Raw genomic sequence first — 9,681 nt, 5'->3', positions numbered from 1 at the left:
TTGTGGGTGTGCCGGCAGATGAGGCTGGGTCTGCGCAGCAAAGCGGCCGTGCGGCCACGAAAGTGAAAGTGATCGCGATCGCGATCAAAGCGGCCGTGCGAAAGTGAAAGTAAGCGCGGTGCGCGCGCCCGCGCACATGCACTGTAGCTCTAGGCTGGCCTGGTAGCACTTTTTGGAGCCCACATACAAAATGTCTCCAGATACTGAAGTCCTCAAGTGCCCAGTCCCCAATCAAAGACAGAAGAGGAAAGTCTCTGTCCCCTCGCAGACGGCAAGTGAGTCCACAAAGGCGAGTTTGCAGAAGAGACAAATCGTAAGTATTCATGCAGCTGTTTGTGTACTCCAGCACAGTATCCGCAAAGACACTTGTTTCCTGTTCTAGCCTCTTTCATTCACTGCAATGATGCACTGACTATCTGGTAATCCCTGTGTAGTTAAATTGAACCCACTGGCTTTGACAACTCTAAACAGTGATCATTAAAGGGAAAGGTGTCGGCTGGATCAGATGTGCTCACAGCATGATGGCCCGTTTTCAAATTAACGGCATCCGGTGGTTTCAGCAGATTTCTGCAAACTGTACCAGTGTATGCTGTAACGAAGCTTGTGAAAGTTTGATCATAATCTGTTTTTTGGTTGACATTTTCTATAATATAATTATTGTGAAGTGACACTTTGAGATTGATTCCAGCAGGCATGCTTGCTCTTTCACTTCATGAGTGTGTGTTCTCGGGTACAGCTTTCCATTCCCTTAGGGATATTAAAGTTCAAGCGCTTTTGGAATGTTTAGAGCTTTCATCTTTCTCTCCCAAAGTCTCATTTAATTTACGAAACTTCTAATACTGTCTGCTTGGCAGGCAGTGATTTTATTCGGACTTAAATAGGTTCATATTTGTCCTACTGAATGTAAGCCAGTCCGTTGTCATACCTTTCTTGCTATGAAGCTGCATACCACTCTGTACATGTGTTTACCCTTATTAAGAATGTAATGGAAGGGGCACCCCCAGCTGGGCTCGGGTGACGTCATACCATCTCTGCTGCGCCACCAGGGCATCACATTTGCTGCGAGTGCACAAGATTACAAGTGAATACGAAATTTGATGGAGGCGGCACTCTATAGGGGATAGGAGTAACTTAAATTGAGTAAAGATGGATTTTATCCCTAGTAATTATTGAAATATGTTTATCTCAAATGAAATCCTTAAAGTTTACCAATGGTGCTTAATAGGTGTAGTTGAAGAGTCAAACTAAAGGCAAATTGGTCAGGAAATTAAAAAGGGAGAAGGAGCAGCTAGTAAAATTAACTGAAGTAACGTGGCACGTGAAAGTGATCGTGATCGCGATCAAAGCGGCCGTGCAGCCGCGAAAGTGAAAGTAAGCGTGGCGCGCGCGCCCGCGCACATGCACTGTACCTCTAGGCTGGCCTGGTAGCACTTTTTGAAGCCCACATATAAAATGTCTCTTCGAGCCAGCGCATGCGCTGGGCTCAGCGAGACCTAAAAAGTGGTATAAGAACCACGACAATTCTACAGACAATGCCTAGGGCATTTAGGGTCGCTGGCCCCTTGTGAAACCACCCAAGGTAGTGAGGAAGGGGACCCACGGGAGACGCGTGCAGTGGTATAAGCTACTGTCGGGATCTCTATTAAACCCTATGGAGAATGTCGCGGTTGAATTTTTCAAGAATTAAAACACTTCTAGCAGGAGTTCAAGTTCAGGACTTTAAAGTTAAGCTCTTGGAGTGCCCACACCCACGAGAGTACCGAGGTACCCTTGTTACCTGCCCCAGGGAAGCCGGGTGCATAATGAATGAATGAATGAAAGAAAATTTATAATGCGCAACTAAGCCCAAAGGCATCAAGGCGCCTAACACAAAAAAGATCAAACAGACCAGGACCACACCTACGGGTAGGCTTTAGCAAAGAGCCACGTCTTTAATGTCTTCCTAAACATAGGGACAGTATATTGAGATTTAATTTCAGTGGGGCAGGTATTCCACAGTTTTGGCGCTAGCGACGAAAAAGCCCTCCCTCCCCATTTAACTCTTCGAAAACGGGGAACTGACAACAAGTTCTTTCCCAGAGAGCGAAGGTTTCTGCCCGCCATTTTCGATGTCGGGTCGTGGGCTGGTTTTCAATGGGAAAACGTGAAGAACTGCTGCTAGCAAGAAGCGTTGTCGGTGTCGTGAAGGTTGAAGATGTAGATCTTGAAGAGAAGGACCTGAAAGCAGAGGGGACAGAGTCTGGGTCATGGCACAGTGACCAGGGAGCTCAAGAGAAAGAGCCCTTCAATGTCGGGTGCTTCCAGGTGGAAGATGGATCAGCAGCCACGGGCTCCAGGAGGCTTCAAGGAAGGCCAGCTTCTAGAGGGCGACTGACCCACGAAGGATGAGCGTCGCGGCGGTGTTAGTGTCTGGATTGGATCCACTAAGCCTTGGCAACCGCAACCCATGCAAGAATCACAAATCAGCTACTGGTGCAGACCCACAAGGTCTGAGCGAGGTCTCCAGCGAGGAGACTGAAAAGCAGGCCTCGATCAACCAGGGGAACTCTTGGAAGAGAAGATTGACCTCTGCTAGGGCCCACCAGTCGAGAGACAAGGGACCGCGGGAGGCAGCAATTTGGCGTGCGTAAAGATGCGCCCACGGGTCGCCGGAGCGGGCTAGGGCGTCGATCTCTGGCACAGATGATGCTGCGAGGTTGGCTCAATAATGGGCCAAAGCACAACGTCCCCACGCGTCGGGGTCGTGTGCTGTGCAAGAGGTGGCCGGTGTCCTGGGGTATTGGGGATCTCGGCACCCACGGGGTCCACGGTGCTAAGCTTTGCTGTGCACACTCACTGGCCTCTGGGATGCTTGGAAACCCACCTCAAGGTAGATAGGAGTCGTCGATGTCCGTAGGAGCAGCGAAGTTCCAACCGGGTAACTTGCAGTGTTTCAGGTGCCTGCCAAGCAGGGGGGTAACTCCTTTACCCCAAGGGAGATTTCTTCATTCAGCTGTGCGGCAGCAAGTCGAAGTTCAAGTCTGTGAAGTTCAAGAATAATCGGAGGCTCTGGGGACCCTGCACCCACCTTCATCCAGAGGTATAGGGGGGTGGCTAAATCAGAGCCCACCAATGAGAGTTCAGGCGGGAAAGGGTGGCTACACCCTCTCTCCTTTGTGTGTTTCCCACCAGGGCAGGGGACAGGATGCCCCTGAACCGGTTCCAGGCGGTGTATGCAGAATGTATGCACTGGAGAAGCCTACGTGCAACTTTGAAAGGCATCCTATGGTGCACCCACACAGTTCCAATCCACATAGTCTGTCTGGGGAGGTGGGAGCACCTCCCTTGAACAAGATCCCTATTGTCCAGCTGCCGTGGCTGGAGTTCTGCCCAGCAACAGGCAGCCAGAGTCGTGTGGGTGGCGGGTAGCATCCATTTTGTATTACGTGTGCTCTTTTAAATTGGTGTCTAAATTCTGCTGCTTTTACCATATCACCCCTCTAGCAGGGGGGAATCATGCCCTCATGCCCATGGCTGGACTGGGGGCATGATTCCTACATGTTTGACACCAAACACGATATGGTTCTGTGCAGCCACTCTCAAGTTATCACGCTAACGCGATTACTTAAAATGTGGTTAAGAGTATATGGTATGGCTGCACTACAAACAACCTTGCACTAGTTTTTACGAAGGTTGCAGAGGGGCCCTACTCAGGTAGGGGTTCCCCCTCACACATATCTCAGCACCCTGCCTTGTAGGATTAGCAAGGCCTGCTTTAAGGGTGACCTATGAGGATATATGTGTTGTAATTAAGTGGGATACAGGGTACCTATATCCCTGTAAGGGGTGCAAGCACCACCTTACCCAGACTACAGTAGTGGTCTGGTGGTGTCAGTTTGTATGGCTGTCCCAGGGGTGGCACAATAAGTGCTGCAGCCCTTGGTAGGCCTCTGAGGGACCCATGCCCTGGGTATCTAGGGTACCATCTACAAGGGGCTGATAGGGTGTTCTCAGTATCCAATTGGTATGCACCTAGGGTACTCACATCGGTTTAGAGAGGAAGCAGATAGGCTGGGGTCCTGAATAGCAGGGCCACAGCCTGGCTAGAGTAATAAAACAGTCAAAACATCAGCAAAAAGTTGGGGGCAACTATGCAGTCGATGACACTCTCCTACACCAACAAACAAGAATGGTTTGGGTACTTTTGCATGGACTGCTTTTGGTCCCCAGTATGGCCCTGCCTGGTCTGTTAGTGTGTCACAACTAGACAAAGAGTGACTGATCTGGGAATATACGGACTGGCCCAGCTGTCGCAATGCTAGGCAAGTCTGTTCTTTCACACATTTTGATGCATCCTTTGTGCATGTTGCCCTAGAGTAACCAACAGGAAAAGTAGCACGCAGGCAGGCTGGGCCATTCATGGCTGGAGCGCTGCGCTGGACACCGGTGACCAACGTCAGAGTCCACAACCAAACAGCAGCACGTTCCATATCTTCCCCTCTGCTCCTTGAATCGTGCAAGCAGGAAATTAGAACATCTAATCTCGTGGCTGTGGGAGTTTGGGGCTGGTCGTCGGCGTAGGTGCTGCACGAGGGCCAGACCACACGTTTTCTTTACGCACACAGTGGAGCACGCAGGTTACAGCTGGAAGAGGAGTTGGGTTAACTCATGTAACGTAACTGGTGCCATGTAAAGCGCTCTGATACCTGATTGGATTTGGGTCAAGTTCGCGCTATATAAAACTCTGCAAAAAAAAAAACAAGTGTAACGAGTCTGAGGAGGCTGAAGGGGTGACGCCGAGGGTGACACTGGTGCTGCGCGGCGCTCATGGGACAGGAGAGTGGGAGTGAGAAGTTCCAGGGATGAAGGACTCAGTCACACAAGAGTCATCCAGGCGCAGAGAGCAAAGCTCCGAGCGTTCCCAACACCATTGCACACAGCTGGAAACTAGGCACGAGTCACAACATTATTGTGTGCTGGTGTGACGTCAGTCAGTTGACCAGGGTGGACAGCAGGGACTGTTCAGGGGCGCTCACTTTGGTCTGTGAGAGATAAAGAAAATATAATGTGTTTACTTGCTTACCTGCTTGCAGTGATGTTCGCGTTCTGCTTGCTGTGTATTTTGCTGGGTGTTTTTTTCATGCGGACCCAGTGGCGGCTGGTAACTTTTCAAAATGGTCGTAACTTTTCAAAGTGGTGAGGCACAAATGTTAGGGGCGCATTTGATTTTGCAGGTGAGCCCGACTGGAATAAGGAAGGATTGAGGGGTTTCTCCCCTGAGAAACGTTTGATAGAAAAAGGGGCATATAGTGCATTTTAAGCTAATTTTATCAAAGAATATGTTGAAAAAGCAATAAGAATCTAGACCACAAGATAGGGTGCACATGACAACTGATTTGCCTCTTAATTCATGAATGGCATTGTTGTAAGGGAAAGGCAGAATGTTTCTAGTAAGTGTATGTTTTAAAAAGTTCACTTTTAATAAATGCCACTCAATGCAGTAATATAATTTTTCCGATGTACTAAGGTGAAATGCCTCCACATATCAAGCAGTCTAACTGTGTGAGAACCAGCTACACATCAGCTCCCTGCTAGTGAGTGAACTTAGCGATGACTGGGCTAAAATATTAACAAGTCATTTATAGTCAATTGCAGTGACTCTTCAAATACTTCAGAGCTGTAGAATTACAATGACTGCGTGTGTCTCCTTACTTATAGATAAAAGAGTCAATTTTCGGCATATTATATCAATGTTATGCATTGGCCAGAGCTTTGTTATTTTGCATTCTCGTTAGTTTAGACACAGGTTCTCCATGATCACCGGTTGCTGCAGTTTTGTGCTCCAATTCCTGTCAACTAAAACTTTTCGCTCAGGCACTATCCACTTTTAGAAAATATACTTAGTGCACTTTCAAAACTGAAATTTGCGAACTGCATGCACATAGCAAATATATCTCGTTGTCTTCATTAAAGTAAAATCGCACTGAAAAATGCAGCCTCTGGGGTATTGTATAACAGTTTGGTTTGTTGTTCTCTCTACAGCAATGCTACATGAGTCTGAGGAGAATCTGTATGTGCACAACAAATATTAAAAGCAGCACCCTAAATGTAAGCACATTGCAATGGGTTCTAAAGTACTTCTTTGTGCTAGCTGTTCTTCGACTGATCCTAGGCCCGCAGACAGGAAGTGAGGCTCGCGAAGTAGGCGCTGTTTGTTTCTTCATTATGCATACTTCACCACCGATGTGATTGCCGGACTGTGGTCATGGTGTATGCATCACTGCCCCATTTGTTTTTAAGTAGGGAAACGTTTATTTGAAAGGAAGCAGCAGGGAGCCCTGGAATAAATGCTTCCTTAATCGAGGGGAGAATGAATGGTTCATCAACACAGAAACTAAATACTCGACAGAACCCCAAACTGCTGTTTTTAAAAACAGTACAGTAATTAAATATATTATATCCAATTATTTCTTTCTGATGCCGTGAATAAAGCGAGTCATAGGTCTCTACTACGGGGCATTTCTTTTCCCTGCGAGACTATGGGCCATTTGTCTTCCGACAGGGTATTGCAGCTAATTTCCCAGAGCATTCTTCAGTTGCATTGCTGAAGCTTTGGCTGAAATTGCACAGAGGCAAACACGTCCTACGCTATAGAGCAATGAAAAGAACAGAGAATGCAAGAGTGCAAGCCGGAGAGAAGACGACACCTATATTCAACAAGCACAGGAAAACACAAAAATCTTTAAAGAGGCACACTTTCCAATCCAGCGCACTCAGCACCAGTAGCCGCCCCTGTGCGGACCTGCTTTGCTGTTCCCAAAATGTGGCTGATATTTGAGCCCGCAGTCTCTGAAGTCGGGCGTAATGAAAGAGACGCTGTGAGTGTGCATCTCGACTGTCCAGGCGCACGCTGAAAGAGACGCCGTGAGCGTGCACATGGGCTGTCCGGGCACCGTGAGCATGCACATTCCTGTCCCCCTTCGGCCATCAAACCGGTGACTATAGGTCTCGCCAAGGCCAGCAGCGCATGCGCTGCATCGCTAGGTGAGACCTAAAAAGCAGAGCTCAGTGCACACGTTCCAGCAAAAACAGTCCTGTTAGGAATTTAAACATTAATCCAAAGAGTATTTGAACTCCCCCGCAGGTTCTCAAGGCACGGAGAGAGTAGCTCATGCCAGAGCTAAGGTTCTTGTGTTTCAAAGAATAAATTGTGGTGAAAGATTTTAATGAGAAATGAACCCGCAATTCAGTTCAACATAACTTGGACTTGAGGCAGTACTCACTCGCTCCCAAAAGACTGAAGAAACAAGCAGGTGAAGTTAAATTATACAGAAAGTCACCACGCAAGGATATTGATGCATTCTCAGCCAAAAACTGCCACAGCTAAATTTGCCTTGTTGATAATAAAACATAAATCAGGGCTCAACAGTATAGAAAGGAATCCGGGAAGTAAATTATTTTGCAAGTGCAGAGTGCAAAAATGTAAATCACCACCATTCAGATTCAATTCAATTCCTTAACACAGAGGCTCCCTCAATCAGTTGATTTAAAATGAGCGCAGGCAGAACACGTAACAGTAGAGAGGCCTATAAAGACCTCCCAGATGCTCATGGTATGCACAGGTTGCCAGCACAAATAAGTATACAGTACAGATATGTCAGCACAGCAGTACCTGTTTTCAAAAGTCCTGGGCTGAGGCTGTCTGATGGAAACAGACACCAGTGGGCTCCCAGGCATATTTCTTCTTAGCAGGCTTAAACAGGTTTTCTTAAAAGTACACTTAATGTCTTATCTTCTATTTTTGCAGCAATGATGAAACTTCGACTAAACTCAAATACAATTTAGGTAAGTAGGTGGATATAGGTACAGCCCATCCTCGTCGCCAGTGTGAAATTCAAAGAAGAAGTACGCAGTGATGTAGATGTATCCAAATAGAAGATTTATTCTTAAGTTAAATCAGGACAGGAACATTTGAGGGTAAGATGGTTTAAGTAGTATTGAAAGTGGTATCAGGAGAATCAGCCCCACCGGGAGCAGCAACCCTGCTGCTCAGCCCACATACAGCAACTGACAATTCCACTCAAACATACACACAGGAAACATTCTGTGACATCACTTACACTGGCTGAGCAGCAGACTACAGAACACAGAGAAAGGACAGGACAGAGAAGAGAGCAGGATACCACATATGTCTCCCTATAATTTTAGAAATCACTGAAAGAGGCGCCAAGTGCAGCTTGGCTACTTGATAATCCAAGTGATAAATTCAGTGTTGATTCCTCTGCTCTTCCTGTCCTCACATTAGATGACGTCACACCGTTTCTTTCTCCCCACATTAGATGACGTTACGCTGGATCCAGATACTTCACATCCACTGCTTGTAGTATATGTGGATCGCAGAAGCGTGAGACGCTCGTATACAGCACAAGACCAGAACAGGACACCGGCAAGATACAACACTTATTTGTGTGTCCTGGGGATGAACAGCATCACCTCTGGCAGACATTACTGGGAGGTGGAGGTGGGAGGTGTGCTGTGGTACGTAGGGGTCTGTGATGAGTATGTCAGCAGGAAGGGACAGATTAGGCTCTCCCCTGAGACTGGCGATAGGGCAGTGGGGTTGCGGTACGTTGATGGATTCTGGGCTTTCACGTCTCCATAGTCTGCTCTACCCTCCCTTGTGCTCCCCAAAACTGTAGGGATTTTTCTAGACTATGAGGATGGAAGAATCACATTTTATAACATTGAGAAACGATCGGAGATCTTAACATCCCCCCTCGAGACTTAGACCCAAACTCTCCGTCCATTTTTCTGTACCTGGTTAACAAACCCCCCTCTCATACTTTGCTCATTCCAAGTATAAGGAAAAGGTTCCCGCTTACCATCTAGTAGCAATTCCATTATTTTAATATTTAGTACTTTTTAAAGCAGTCATTTTCTGTCTTTCCATTTTCACGTTATCTGAAAACCCTTCAATTAAATGGTGCTTTCTGCCTTCCAGAGCCAATGGGTTTTAATGCTACGAAATGGAAAATTGTGTAACAAAACGTTTCATAAGGCAGTGATAACAATATAAACACAAGTTTTACTTTCAAAATAAAAACTCTCACTCAACACTGTTGGACCCAGAGAACTGACACTGCAACTAGCACTCACTGTCACAGGGTGGAGGTTTATCCCATCAGCACACACCCAGGGAACCGGATTCGTCCTTTCACGATCTAGAGACCGAAGCTGAAAATCCATCGGCCCCCAGAAGATGCCGAAAGAAGAATCTGATTCATCTTACCAGACGTCACTGAGAGAAGCTGTGGATTCATCCAGTCACTGATTGGGGAGGTTGAATATCCACTGAACTATACCTTTCCCTCTCTCTACAGTGGGCTTGCTATAAAACCGTCAAAATATATTTCAGTCCTGAAGCAGACTAAGGGCCTGATTTCAAGTTTGGCAGACAGGGTTACTTTGTCACAAATGTGATGGATATCCTGTCCGCCATATTACAAGTTCCTTATAAAACAGTGGACGGAATATCCATCACATTTTTGATGGAGTATCCCATTGTTCAAGAACCAAATCAGGCCCTAAGTTTCTCCCTACTCAACACTGTACGTACATTAAGAGAAGAAAAAAACTGAAGGAGAGCATAAACAGACTGATGCAGTGGTCCGTGACACTGTTTAGAACAAAGCACACATCTAC

At 46.8% G+C, this 9,681-nt stretch overlaps 1 pseudogene; it reads left to right on the top strand.

The window, feature by feature from the left end:
* Nucleotides 1-8,284: 8,284 nt before the first annotated feature.
* Nucleotides 8,285-8,842, top strand: LOC146775802 (butyrophilin subfamily 1 member A1 pseudogene; annotated as a pseudogene).
* Nucleotides 8,843-9,681: the final 839 nt, after the last annotated feature.

This window comes from Triturus cristatus, chromosome 12 (assembly GCF_964204655.1).
Source record: "Triturus cristatus chromosome 12, aTriCri1.1, whole genome shotgun sequence".
In the NCBI taxonomy this organism is placed as follows: Eukaryota; Metazoa; Chordata; class Amphibia; order Caudata; family Salamandridae; genus Triturus; species Triturus cristatus.
The sequence above is the reverse complement of the archived record's forward strand: the minus strand, read 5'-3'. Positions and strand labels throughout refer to the sequence as shown.